The sequence below is a fragment of the Rhinolophus sinicus genome, chromosome X (genome assembly GCF_036562045.2).
Source record: "Rhinolophus sinicus isolate RSC01 chromosome X, ASM3656204v1, whole genome shotgun sequence".
NCBI lineage: Eukaryota > Metazoa > Chordata > Mammalia > Chiroptera > Rhinolophidae > Rhinolophus > Rhinolophus sinicus.
This window is the reverse complement of record NC_133768.1, coordinates 4,553,188-4,568,314: the sequence shown is the minus strand read 5'-3', so window position 1 is coordinate 4,568,314 and position 15,127 is coordinate 4,553,188. Positions and strand designations below refer to the sequence as shown.

At 42.5% G+C, this 15,127-nt stretch overlaps 1 protein-coding gene across 9 annotated transcripts in view; it reads right to left on the bottom strand.

Moving 5' to 3' along the window:
- NLGN4X (neuroligin 4 X-linked) overlaps positions 1-15,127 on the bottom strand; it is a 280,633-nt gene that overhangs the window by 245,032 nt on the left and 20,474 nt on the right. For 8 of the 9 annotated variants that reach the window (XM_074323442.1, XM_074323448.1, XM_074323443.1 and 5 more), the window contains exons 2-3: positions 2,784-2,952; positions 765-851 (exon numbers count right to left, since the gene is read on the bottom strand). The exons of the other annotated variant lie outside the window; for it this stretch is intronic. The gene's annotated coding sequence lies outside the window, so the exon portion shown is untranslated. The remainder of the gene's footprint in view (positions 1-764; positions 852-2,783; positions 2,953-15,127) is intronic. 9 annotated transcript variants of the gene reach the window in all.

Below are 15,127 nucleotides of genomic sequence, written 5' to 3'. Positions count from 1 at the left end.
TTGGATGCTATGGCACTCAAATGGATGAGAAAATTGGTAAACACCCAATTTTCCATATAATCATAAATACTTCCTCAGCAGAGCTTGAATTGACACTTGAGCCGTTGCCAGGAAACCTTATAAAACACATCCTTTCAGAAATGTAAGTATGGGGTAGAAAGGTCCAGATTTGGGATTGTGACATTATCTTCATTAAGATGCGATCACAACCATAGATCATAAAAGTATCCTTTCTACCCATGTCCACTTCCAGAGGCTACGGTCTGTTTCTGGTTCCCAAAGGAGAGAAGGATTCTGTGGCCTCAGTGGACCCCCAGCCTGCCCTAGAAACACATCTAACATGTTGGATTCTCCTGCGGGGTCTACAAACAAAAAGGGTACAATGAGATGCTGAGACCATTCGAATGCCCCAGTAGCTTGGGATGTTTTTGAATAGAGTGTGCTTCCAGCAGCCCATGGGCCCAAGGGTGAATTTCGGAGTTTACGTAGGTGGGTCAGGTAGCTGACTCTAACGCACGAGATATACTCTACCTTGTCGCTATTTGCAGGGGCAAACAATTCTTACCCAATCCTACATTCCCAACACATGCCATTACGTGCACTCCAATCACACTTGAAATCACTGCTTGGTACTTTTGTTCACTTCAAATACATGGTTAAAAAGAAAATGATTTTCACCCTCTGTCAACTGAAAGCATTGTGAGACAGCAATAACCAGGCTGTAAATAAGTCAGCAGAAGTCAAGGCTTATTCTGGATACTTACCATTACTTTGCCCTTCTAAGAAGATGCCTTTAAAAATGCCTCCACGGAAGTCTATTGGGTTTCTTTTCCATCTCAGCACATTTTTCCCTATGAAAATAAGAAAGACATTTGATTGCTCCATGCAGTAAAAGGGATGCTGCTGGATGCTTCAAACACCAGCATTACAGTCCTTATCAGCTTCCTTTCGGGTGCTTACAAGAACTAGCCGGTGGGAGTGGCATAAAGTAATTCTTACTTAAGTGGTTTCCTAATAATTCAAGCAAATGATCAAGAGCGGATGCCTACACACGCAAGCTAATTCTATTACCAACCATTTCAGTCCCTACTCCATTTGAGAATTCAGAGTAAATGGAGAGAGATTGAGGTTACCTCTGTACAACTTATCTGCACCACTTGGAGCACCATTAAGTTTTTGTTAAATAATTGATTTAGTGCATGTCTATGTCAGATGTAGCTTATTTAAATTAAGAATTTAAACTCCTTGGGGGTGGCCAGTTAGCTCAGTTGGTTAGAGCGTGATGCTCTTAACAACAAGGTTGCCAGTTCGATCCTTACATGGGCCACTGTGAGCTGTGCCCTCCACAACTAGATTGAAACAACTACTTGGCTTGGAGCTGATAAATCCTGGAAAAACACACTTAAATCAATAAATAAAGTAAAAAAAAAAATTAAACTCCTTGCAAAATTTAATTTGTGAAAACAGCCAATCCACATTTCACATTTTATACATTATTTGCAAGAAGTAATCCTGAGCAGAATTTTATTGTGTTCCCCCCCACTCACACAGCCGTGGGTCAGAATGGACAAGATGCAAGTCTGCCCTGTTCTCTTGGCTCTACTATGACAAAACTCGTCTGTATTTGGTCAGCAATGATCCGAGGACCATTTGGCATTCTTCTCGCCATCTCACCATGGCGTCTTCTCTTTCAAGGGTGACCTGCACGCAACACTGCTCATTCTGCTAACAAGCAAGCGACAAACAAGGCAAGTGGCTACTGTGAGACATTTGGCACAACCCCATCTTTCCTTTGACACTCACCATCTTCCATCTCTAGGGAAGGAGAGTAAGCACAAGAAGAGGAAAACAAGAGTTCTCGCTGGAAAGACTTTTCTGCTCATCAATATTGGTTTTGTCTGGGTGGCCAACACTCAAAGCTGGCGGTCATTCCATCGGGAAGGTTTCCACCCATCCTGCTGGCCCCCTCCACACCTCCACTTTTTCTCTTAGTGAGTTATCTTCAATACACACTGAACTACGCTTCCCACTAGGCAAGGTGAAGTGCATGCTACATAGGTTTTCATTTCTTCTGAGATGATAGCCTTTGTGTGTGAACGCACAGTATTCCATTCTTTCAGACAGCTTTTTGCATTAGCAATCCACCCTCCATCCCTGTAAGGAAGGTCGTGGCCCTTTACTGCATCCCTGTTATGCCGTTTTGATGCTAACGGTTCTTATCAAGAGGGAATTCAGATCAACACTGGTCCACTCCAATCCTCCTGTCAGTTTACTAATTTGTTTTCTGCTACATGAGTCATGGTAGTCAGAGATACAGTAAACCTTACTCCACGTGCTTACAGCTAAATTATAACAGACAGTCATGGGGTTAATAAGATATTTCAAAGGTGGAAGAATAAATTCTCTAGATTAAAACACTTCTGGGCTTTACTATTAAATTTGGACTGGATGAGCTATTGTAGAAGGCCTTGAGACAGATAAGCATGACTGCAAACTTGATCATTTTGAAATTAATGCAAAATTACACATTGTAATCTGTTTTCCCCACACAACTATACCATATAAATATCATTTGTAAAGACTGACACTATACGTAAACACTGACTCATCTACAAAAGCGTCTTTTAAAAACAAATATCACCTCTGATGATTTGATATTAAATAGTCAAGACAAACCTATATTTATGAACGACTAACATATTAGCAAATGTTGACCATAAAAACTGTAGGGTATGTCAAGCAGTCTTAGCATACGGAGAACACATTAGTCAGAGCACACAGACCTTTGGAGGAATGTCAGACGTGAAAGCCAAGGCTGATATATTCCACCCTACGATGAGGTTTCAAGTAGGCCTCTCCATATAATGTGATCTTTACAACTGAAGATTTGGGGGTTCATTGAGACCTTCACAGCCATTCCAATTCGTCCTACTTAGTAGGTCAAAACGGTACCTAGAACATAAGCCATAAAGACAGATAAATATTTTCATAAATGATGGCACTGGTGAAACTCTGACGTTTTGATCGGGCATTATTACGATTTCCTTTCCAATAAATATTGTCTAGAGATCCTATGTTATTTCATTCCACGAGTATCTGCTGAGCACAGACCTTGAATGAGATAGGACAGAAAAAGATTTCCGAAGAGGAACGTGACACAGCCCCTGCCCTCGAGGAGCTTGTGTCTTTGTGGGGGAGAGCATCGTCAGAGCAAATATTTATATATAACTACGCAAGTGTCACTATCAGTGATAAGGGGACAGAGTATCAGGCTCAGAGAGGTGACAGCTCTGAGAATGGCTTAGCAAATGGCCTCAAAGTGCATCCTGAAAGAGGAGGGAGAGAAGATCCATAGTTGTCAAAGTATCGCCTATGGAAACATGAGGTAGAAACTACACCGGACTCTCCAGGGTCCTCAAAAATTCTGCACCATCCGTGGTAACAATTAAGGGTCCCCAAGATTTTGACGTCACCCAGGACTGCCGTCTGCATGTACAATTGCACAAACTCACACAGAAAGAGGACAATATAAACTTATTTTTAAAACCTAAAGATATCCCAGAGGTATTTTCAAGTCAAAGAAAAGAAAAAAGAAAAGCCCTAGGACCATCCATCATGTACTTTGTTTCTTATGAGTCACAGTGGCCTGCTAAATTCCTAAAAGAAAAATGGAAGGAACAAGTTTAATTTTGGTAGATTTTCTGGAGTAGCTAAAAAAAAAAAAGTCATGCTCAGGTAAGAAAATAACTTATCTCTAGGTTGCAGTAGGGTCATTTGGTTATATCTAAACGTGTATAGAAATGCTGAAATAAACAGAAATGACCTTAATTTTCACTCATATTTATCTAACCCAAATTATATGTCCCAGCTCTCAAAAGAACAATCTTGCAGACTATATCCATTGTTTAAAAGATACATATTTAATAAAACATCTGTTTCTGTCTTGGATTTGCTCCCAATTTTCTAATGCAATGTTCAAATTGTTTAATTTTACCATTATGATTTCAAGAAAGAAAAGAAAAACACAGAAAAATTCCAATTTAGATGTTAAGAAGGGAAACTTAAAATATATATGCTCAATTTTACACCATCCTACTCCTCCCGAATCATTCCACAATTCTGATGAACGCTCAAGAAATTCACTTCTTGTCCACATAGCTAATTTTGACCCAAATCTTTATAACAATATTTAAAAAGCAAAAAGAATCAATCATCCCACAAGCAGTAGAAATAAACAGAAATGCACACAGCAGATTTACAGCTTTAATGTAAGACTCTAAATGATTAAGCTCCAAAAACGTTAGCATTCCTAAAATATATCACTCTCGGTTTCCTAGTGTTGGACTAGAATGGAAAATTTGACAAAGCTTTTCCATGATACCATCTTTTCAAAAAAGAAAAAAATTGTAAAACCTCTACAGGCAATGAATACGCTGGCAAAGAAGATTTTAAAAGATAAATAGGCATTTAACACTAAATCACTAAGTATATGGAATAATCCATACATTGTCAGTAAATCATGTTAGTTTATAAATACCAAACTGAACAACCAAGGAAAATCCATCTCCCCTTAAGTGAAAGACAAACTTCCTCGTACAACAAATTGCTTTAATGACCAAAGTGCTGTCCTCTCATAGTCTTTATGGCTGGGCGACTTTCTAAGCAAACAGTGATGGTTGTATTAACTTGTCCTTAACATGCAACATTTGAGTTTCTCATTCATTCATTGAAATAGCGAGAGTGTCTTACAACCACTCACTTCTCCAACAAATACCCAATGAGCACCTTATCTATGCCAGACTCATGAGACACACATTTTAAAGGAAGGCAGGAAAGCATTAACCACACACACACACAAACAGACACACACACAAACACACACAAACACACACGACAGAAAATAAAAATATTTTGTTTGGGTGAGCCCTGAGAAGCAAGTAAACAGTCAACAGTGGACTACATATGAAAACAATAGAACGCAGAACCCACTTGAAGTGGGAAGAGGGCAGGATTTCCCAGACAAGGGAAGTGGCCCATGCAAATGTCCTAATTTGTATGAGCTTAGTGGCAGCACAAAACCAACAGACAACTGGTATACCAACAAGCACTAATCGAACAGTGCTGTGGAACGGAGCTGCAGAGGTGGGCAGGGGCTCGTTGTGTAAAGCCAAATAGATCAGTCAAATAAAGTTTGAGTTTATCCAACTCTACTACAAAGACATCCTTTGTAAAACATCTAGACTAAGAAGGGGGATCGTTAGGTCAAAGATGACTACGAACAGCCGGCCTGTGACGCTTAGTGCGTGCCCACATTGTAAAGCATTTTTCATGCTTAATTAACTTACTTATTTAGCAAACATCTCTAGAGGTAGGTAGTCTCGTCCTAACTCTCTTACAGATGAGAAAACTGAAACATGGAACAGCCACTACTGAAATTCACACAGCTCGGAAGTGTGAGGTATGGATACATGTGAAACAATAGAAAATAGACATACGGGTCTCTGCCCTCAGTACCAGGCAGAATTCCTAACACTCTTGTAATTTCCTGAGCTCTGTGAGCTGTTTAGAGCCTCTGGCACATAGCTTATGCTAACAGTTGGTCTTTCACAGCGGTTCCTGACACAGCTCCGAAATCCCTTAATCCCCTGGGTGATAGGAACACCTTTTGTTGTAATGAAATGACACTGGGTGAACTCCTGGATGGCTCCAGAGTGGGGGTGGATCACCAGAAAGCCATGGTGAGAAACCTGGAACATTAGCCCCCATCCCCATTCTCCAGGAAGGGGAAAGGAACTAGACATTGAGTTAATGATGGATCGTGCCTATGGGATGAAGCCTCCGTAGAAATCCCACTAGTATGGCGTTTCGGGAACTCCTAGGCTAGAGAACACATTCATGTGCCGGGAGGGTGACACCCTCCACCTCCCCAGGGAGAGAAGATCCTGCACAGGAACCTTGCAGACCTCCCCCCTGCTGTCCCCTCTACCTCTTCACCAGACTGCTCCTCTGTATCTGTTATCACAGCCTTTATTATATGATAAGCCAGTTCACGTAAGTAACTGTTTCCCTGAGCTCTGTGAGCTGTGGTAGCAAATGATGGCACCCAAGCATGAGGTCATGGGAGCCTCTGATTTGCAGCCACACAGAGAGAAGTTGTGGGTGAGCTGGGGACCTACTTCTTGCAATTGGCACTGACGTTGGGGGAGGGGGAGGTCTTATGGGACTGAGTCCTGGACCCATGAGGTCTGTGCTAACTCCAGTTAGTGTCAGAACTGAATAGGATCGTAGGACACCCATGTGGTGTCACAGAGAATGCCTTGGGATGGGGAAAAAAGCCCACATGTCTGGTGTCAGGAAGTAGTGTTGAGTGTGTGAGTAAAGGAGAAACACATGAGTGTTTTTCCCAAGCTGTATAGGAGAGGGGGATACAGCAATATCCCAAGTTGAAGGAGACCCTGAGAAGAATGAAAGAGCAAGAAGCCAAGAACAAGTACCACGAACCCCAGCAAAGCTCAGTTTGGTTGGAACGTGAAGTACCCAGAAAGGAGAGGTGATGACTGAAGTTGTGAAGACAGGCGTGGATGTGACAGAGGGCTGTGGCTGCCTGTTGATGGTTTTTGGAGGGGGTAAGTCATGCTCTACAATCTATTATTTAGGAAGATGGAGCAGGAGTCATTTTAAAAATAGACTGGAGAATAGGGAAGTCCACAGACAGGACATTAATACAGTAAAAATAAAACGTAAAACAGGACGATGGCCCAGGAAAATGGAGATGGATCACAGCCCTACAAATACGTAACATGACCTGGAAAATCACTGACGTTGGCGACACTGAAGAGCGGGGACCCAGAGTGCGAGACGAGGGAGTGGAGAAGATGCCATTCATGGGGACACGGATTGCAAAGAACAGAGCAAGCAAGGCACGAGAAATGAGGGGCCAACTTCTGCAGACGAAAGTTGGGTTTGGGCAAAGTACAAAGGTGAAGTTTTGCAAAAGGCAAGCATGGGAGCTGGAAGGAGCTTGAGAGAGAAGTCAGAACGGAGAGTAGAGCGGCACGCGGGTCTCCTGGGTGGAGGTGAGTGTGAAACTCCCAGTAGATGCAAAGGTCAGTGGGACAGTCTGGCAGCAAGAGACGTGGCCTGAGGCTGGAATGTAAGGAGGAACAGTGACAGGAAGCAGAAGAAGCAGAGAGTTGGGAAAGTTGAGTAAAGGAAGAGAAAGGCAGGAGAGGAGAACCGGCGAAGTGAGTTTTGGAACTCCAAGGAGAAAATCCCTCAACAGAAGGACAGTAAACATGTCAGGATGGAAGGAGAAACCGCTCCGGAATGTGGGCTTGGTTGAAGGGTGGGCCAGGGTTGGACTGTGTGACCAACAGCACACAGCAGAGGGCATGGTGTGCCATGTGCAAGATCAAAGGGTGAAAGATGGTGGTTTCTTCATCTTAGGGTCCCTGTTCTCTTGTCTATTTCTCCTCACTCATTCTCAGGAAAGCCAGCAGCCAGCGTTGAGTGACCAACTCTAGGGAGTGGCCCACGTGGCAAAGAACTGAGGTCGCCTGCTGACAGCCACAGAAGTGATACTTTGTGACACGGTCACAAAACCACAACCCCTTTGTACACCTGGGCTGCATGCTAAGCCAGACCCACTGAGCCATGCAGCTCTTGAATGCCTGACTAGCACAAATGTATGCGATCATACATACTTCTACTTTCAAGCTACGTTTTTCGGGTAATTTTCATGCAGTGACAGACAAATAAGGAACGGCCCCAAGTGACACGGTGGAAACTAAGATTGTGTCTTCCCAAGGTCCATGTTTTTAGCCTACATATGGAATGCATGGTGGGCATTCTTGCAGTATAGGTAGTTTCATGGATCATTTTGCCTTCTGCTGGGACTGCATTCTCACTGGGGTTGAATCTGATGTATGTTTCTGTGTCCTACAGTATCTAACATGGTGACCTTCTCAAAATAAGATGTGAATACATGGTTATTAAATGAAGGGATGGATGGATGGATGGATGGATGGATGAATGTTCTCGTCATGGCTTCTCAGGCTGTGATGGCAGAACAGCTCCATGCAGTCTGCAATGACCAGACCTCCCTTTGAGACAGGATGTACCCTTGGATCCCCAAAATGGGAAGCAATCTGCTGGCATCAAATTACTCTCGTGTTTTGAATTACTAGCCAAGCATTTGGAGGCCACAGAGGAATAAACAACGTCTAGCATATCAGTGAGTTTTTATAGTGCTTGTGTCACATTCCCCACCATATTGTTACAGCCCAGAGCTCATGGGAGACGCCCAATAAATAGCCACTGGCTTGAACTGACCAGAAACGTGAAAAGATGAAGAAACGTGTCAATCAGGAGAGCGAGACAGAATGTCAAACGCAAACAACGAGACCCAGAGGTATTAACACCACCTTCCGAACAGGAAAAGGCCGAAATCAGATGCGGGAGTCAACATGACACAGGTCATTTGTGGAAATATAACCTGAAAAGGCTCAAATGCAGTCCCTTAGATCAGCAGCAGAAAGCCCACGTGAGAACTTTCTGGGGCCCATCTTGGATCTCTGACTCAGTAACTCTATTGCGGGAAGCCCAGAGTCTGTGTGTAAAAAGCCCCCCGACCCATGGGATTCTGGGGCTCAAATGTGAGAAACGCCACACATTATGATCTGCCTCAAAAACAATGGATTGAGTGTATAGCACCCCCTTCGACTAAAAATGTCCCCAAGAGTGTTATTCGGAGAAGATCAGAAATAAAATGAAGGAGAATTTACTCCTAAGACACAGATGTATGGATGCACCAATCGGGCAAAGCAAGAGACAAGAAGCCAATTCTTTCAAGAGTTCACATCCGTTAGGTTTTTCAGCCCCAGCACTGAACTCTGCAGCCCTCAGCTCCCCAATGCTTCCTGCCCCCCACCACCCTGGCCCACCCTTCAACCATGCCATTTGGTTGTTTCTACCCCTGCCCCCAACTTGAGCCTGACCATAAGGCAGCACCCCCTCTTATAAATCAGTCATGTCCTCCCGACCCCCCATGCATTGACAGGGTCACTCTTATTAAATAATGATGTCACTTGCAATTATGCTGTCGTTGGAGAAGGGCATTGATGCTCCAACATGAGTGAGCTGGGCCACTTCTGTATCTGCCCCCACGGAAAGTCCAGGGCCTGGCAGGCCACACCCACTCATTGCTCAACGTGTTTAAACACGACTGCAATTCTAAAGGTTCTGCCATGCACATGAGCTGGATTGGGAGATTAAAAAAGATCCCGTGCGTCCACTTTATAAAGGTCGAAAACTATCTCCTCAGGTAAAAGAAAGGAGAAGGCGTGAGTAACGGGATGGTATGTTGCCACCTGGTCCATATAAACAGAGGGAGGTTTTTTTTGTGTGTTTTTTTAATTATTATTATTATTTTTTTTTTCTTAAGTATTTACAACTCACGGCTTAGAAGCTGAAAACATGCCTGACGTACCCAGTGTCACATGCTTATTTTCTAATACTCAGACCCGGAAGGAAGTGAGAGGCATGGATGGAAGATAAAAAGTTGTACCTCCCCCGACGTTTAATTTTAGTGCAATTTAGATTTTTCAAACACACAGGCTGTGCTGTGCTTTCCCAATCCAGCCAGACTTTGGACAACCCCTCTGTCTTATTTACACGATGTCGAGTTGCAAACCCCTTCTCCCTGACTTGCTTCTGGCATTTAACCGGATCCCAATGAAATTTATTCAGAAAACACGTGGAGTCCTGTATTGTCACAAATCATAAGTTGAAAGGAGCCGTATTCAAGTCAAGAATCTTAATGACACTGATGGTGGCTCTCGAATCCTGCAAAACTGGAGCTGGAAAGGACCTGGAGATCAGTGCAACTACTCCTTTTACAGGTGAGGGACAGGTCCACTGGTTCCCTTCGAAGGGCTGCCATGAAAAAGGGGCCCCCAGCCGCACTCCAGGAGCTGCACATGCCGTCCCAAGTCCTGAAGGAACGGGGGTGATCCCGGAGCACAAGTGTCCATCCCTGCATGGCCGGAATGTATCATAGAGCCAGAGCCAGGCTGAGAAGGAGGCGTTGGGCTGGGAGAGGGGGTCTGCACGTCACCCCAGCTCTACCCAGAAATGGGTGCTTCACTTTGATACGTCCTTTAGATGTAAGGCTGTTGTGACAAAGAACCACACACTCAATGGTTTGTAACAGGAATGTAGTCTTGCGGTTCTGGGAACCAGAAGTCCCAAATCAAGGTGCTGATCGAACAACGCTCCCTCTGAAGGCTCTAGGGGACGGTCCTTCCTGCCTTTTGTCCATTCAGGGATCTTTTGGCAATCCTTGGCGTACCTTGGCGTGCAGCTCAATACTCCCACCTCTGCCTCCATTGTCACATGGCTGGCTGTCTTCTCCACGCATGTTTCCGTCTTCTCACTATGTGTCCGTGTATTCACACATCATTTTCCCCTCTTAGAAGGACATACGTCCTACTAGATCGGGCCCACCTAGTGACCTCACCTTAATTACATCTGCAAAGACTCTTTTTCCAAATAAGGTCATATTCATTACGAAGTGCTAGGGGTTAGGTCTTCATTCTATCTTTTTGGGAAACACAATTCAACCCACCACACTTGGTTTAATTAGTCAAATGAGATGGTGAGACTCAGTGTGTTTTTGCATTAGTTTCTAGGGTTAAATTTGGAAAGGGACTGAATGAGAAAATTGTACGAGATCTCCCTCTCTCTCTCTCTCTCTCTCTCTCTCTCTCACACACACGGTCTGACAAATTCGTGAAATTGCTGCAACGATGTTGCTCACCTTTTTTGATATCAGAGGGATTATTCATTATGAATTTGTACCAACTGGACACACAGTGAACCACGTTTACTATTTGGCAGTGCTGAAAAGGCTGCGTGAAAAAGTTAGATGACCTGAGCTTTTCGCCAACAATTCATGGCTCTTGCATCACGACAATGCACCAGTTCACACAGCACTGTCTGTGAGGGAGTTTTTAGCCAGGAAACAAATAACTGTATTGGAACACCCTCCCTACTCACCTGATCTGGCCCCCAATGACTTCTTTCCTTACCCGAAGATAAAGGAAATATTGAAAGGAAGACATTTTGATGACATTCAGGACACCAAGGGTAATATGACGACAACTCTGATGGCCATTCCAGAAAAAGTTCCAAAATTGCTTTGAAGGGTGGACTAGGCTCTGGTGTCAGTGCATAGCTTCCCAAGGGGAGTCCTTAGAAGGTGACCATAGTGATATTCAGCAATGAGGTGTGTGTGTAGCACTTTTTCTAGGATGAGTTCGCAAACTTTTCTCTTACATTTTGCTGGAACCTGGCTTATTTACCCATTTCCTTATAGAGTAAATACTTATTTTTAAATTTGCTCTATTAATTCCTTTGAATGTCTCAGCCACGGCATCGATATACAAAACTACAACCAACGTTTGAAAAACTGGAGAGAAGTAAAAGGAAACCATTTACATTTATGAACTATGAAGTGAATACAATGACATAATAGTCATTGTCAGCAAGCGTAAATAATGAAGAAATGCATATAGAAAAATAAAAGGAAATACAACCCCACAATCCCATTTTACAGACTAAAACTCCTGACAATTAGTTGGTGTGCATCATGAGACTTTTAACGACTATTGTGGAGTTAATGTTGGTACTTTAAATGAAGCAGAGCAGTGCATTATTATTTCATTACCACCTGAATAAAAATAACTGCTTTTGCATAATCCTTTTATCATAAAAACTGTAAAAGATGCCCATTTATCACAGAAATTAAAAACGATAATACAAAATATCCTATTATGAAGTCATTCATGACAAATCTTGCATTGCATTCTTTGGGGTTAGTGATATTAATTTCCAGTCTCTGAGGTTAATAATACATCTCTGAAAAACACATTTTCCCCCCATATAAATCCATCTTGCAGTCACTCATGGAATATTAAAACCTCTTATTTTGCTGAAGAACCTAATTTTAATCAATCAATGTAATGGTTCAGACAATACAACACCATTTTCGATGAGTCCTAAATTTAATTTTCTGTGCAGCACGTTTCTAGAGCCTGCATGGATGTTGATAATTTCTAAGTGACTGACAGCTCTCAGCAATCTGTGCACACGGGTGGAACTGTACGTCATTTTCTGTGCATTGAATAGTCCAGTTCTGTCTTCCCATCTACCGTGGTGGCATTGATTTTGCCCAGTCTTAGGTAAGCTATGTGCATGTTGTTTCGTACCGTGTTCTGAAAGATCGTTATTGAGGATTTCTCATTTTTTCCTCTTTTGATTTCCTCCAATGCTCTCACTTACATGAATTGATTTCATCTTCCTTTTTGATAAAGACCATTACAACGACTATCCCCCAAACACCCACCGAACCCTCATTACAACTGATAGCAATTCGTAAAGTCAATGCTGGTTATGAAGACGCGCTTCCAAAATAATGAGGTATCTCTCGTTGCACAGTTTGCCTAATTTTTCTGGTCATGCCCCAACACAATGAAATTCCTGTTTGAATCCTAACATAAGCACAGCTCATGCTATAATATAGGCTCTTAACTGGGATGGAGTTTACCCCCCAGGGGACATCTCGTGACGTCTGAGGATATTTTTGTTTGTGACAACTGGGGACAGATATGCTCCTGGCATCTAGAGGCTGCCGGCTATGGTTACTGCTAAACATCCAACAATGCTCAGGGCAGCCACCTACAAAAGAGAATTATCCAGACCAGTGTCAACAGTGCCAAGATTAGCAAACTTTGTTTTGTCAGAAAGATGTATTCCTGCAAACTATCAGAGTAAATCCAATCACATTTTAAATATTATGCAGCAGTGACCAGTTTGCAAAATTCTCTAATGCATCTTTCTCTGATAGATTCCAGTGATCTACTAATTATAGTTTAATAGTCCTAACCTGTGTTACACAAGTTGGATTTATGATGCACATGTGTGTGCACACATACGCACACATATACACACATACACACACAGTTACACATACAAACGTGGGGGGCATACCCTGCTATATCTAGCAAGATGATTCTTTTAAGAGGTTGATAACTCATTCCTTTGATTTTGCTCTTCAAGTTAAATGTCTAATATGTATTATTTTTCTCAACCATGCAACCATTTATCCATCGAGTGTATGTTGTTCTATACAAGGATGAAATAAACTCAGAAACAGAGAAGAGGGGTTGTTGCCAGGAGCAGGCGGTGCGGGAAATGGAGAGATGTTAAGCAAAGGATACAAAGTTCCAGTTGTAAAATGAACAAGTTCAGACATCAAATGGACGGCAAAGCAGACTATAGTTCAGCAAAGCAGAGTATAGTTAACAGTAACTACATTTTCCCCTGATAGTTGCTAAGAGACTGTATCTTAAACATTCTCACTGCAAACAAGAAATGGTAATTATGTGACATGATGAAGGTAGGTGTTTGCTAAACGCTACAAAAACCATCATGTGGCAACATATCACTGTATCACATCAACCTGTGTCCACTGTAAACTCATACGCTACAGATCAATTCCATCGCAGTAACACTGGAGAGGAGGGTGATGAGATAAACCGACAGCGATGAGAAACCACTTTGGTTCGCCATCTGTCCCTAAACTGCCTTAATGCGGCTTCTAACTACATTAGCAAAAGAATGATGTCCAGCTATAACTGTGTACATTACATGGTTAGTCTTTAATCTACATCTTTCTAAATATAACACACAGCATGGACTTGAACCAAAATTGACATAATGTGGTTCACTGTGAGTAGGAAAGGGAGGGGGACACTACAGGTGTAGGGGTGTGTGTGTGTGTGTGTGTGTGTGTGTGTGTGGTGATGGAATAGACTACCTTCCAACCTTCTCTTTACTTGCCGCTTGTCAGCACTGTGTATGTGTCCGGTACCAGATAACATGAGGTCCAGTAAGCCCAGACCACACCTCCCAGCCCCCGCACACCTGCTATATTGACCCAGCTTTCCTTCTGGGGTAGCACTGCCGCAAGTCACGAAGCCGCACTCCCGAGGGACTTGGTAACCTACGGCTGAGTATTACGGAAACCACTCCTGTTCCTTTAAAAATAACTTGAGTACTACATTTTGCTGATTCCATAACCTACTTTCATACAGGATGAAAAGAAACAGCAGTTTCTTTAATAATAATTTGCATGAGCAAAAGATGGAGAGGGCGGGAGATCGACGAAAGGGGATTTGACAGACAAATCAACTTAGTGCAACGCACAGGCCTCGTGTGACTTAGCAAACTGTTAAAAAAAAAAATCATTTTTGACCTGTATGACTTTTTGAGGTGTGGTAAAGATGTGACGGCCGTGTAAAAAAATGGCTCTGATGTTTTAGAGCAATCCACTGACGTACGCTTACATCACTTGAATGGTGTCATAATGAGAATAGGGGAGATGGATGAGGTTACAGATGAGAGATTATGCTATGGGCTCATCATCGCTGAAGCTGAGTGATGGATCCATGATACTCATTACTCCATTTCCTTCTTTGTTTGCATGGACTTGAAATTTTCTATACTAAAATATTCCATACAATTTCAAATACATAATTTGTTTTTTGTGTGTTTTTTTTAAGGATACAAACAAGTTTACAAATCAAAATGAAATAAGTAATGCCCTTACGATGAAGAATGTAGGATTTACATGGAAGTATTTGGAAATAATTTTTAGGATCGAAACTGTGGGAACACCCTAAAAGTCAAAAGATAAACACTCACCGAAGACATGAAGAGACATTTTTCTAAAGACATACAGACGGCTAACAGATATATGAAGAAATGCTCAACCTCACTAACCATCAGAGAAATGCAAATAGAAACCACAATGAGATACCACCTCACCCCAGTCAAGATGGCTATCATCAATAAATCAACAAACAAGTGCTGGTGCGGATGTGGAGAAAAGGGAACGCTGGTGCACTGTTGGTGGGAATGCAGATTGGTGCAGCCACTATGGAAAACAGTTTGGAGGTATCTCAAAAATCTGAAAATGGAACTACCTTATGATCCAGCAATTCCACTTCTAGGTATCTATCCGGAGAAATCCAAAACTCCAATTCAAAAAAATTTACGCACTCCTATG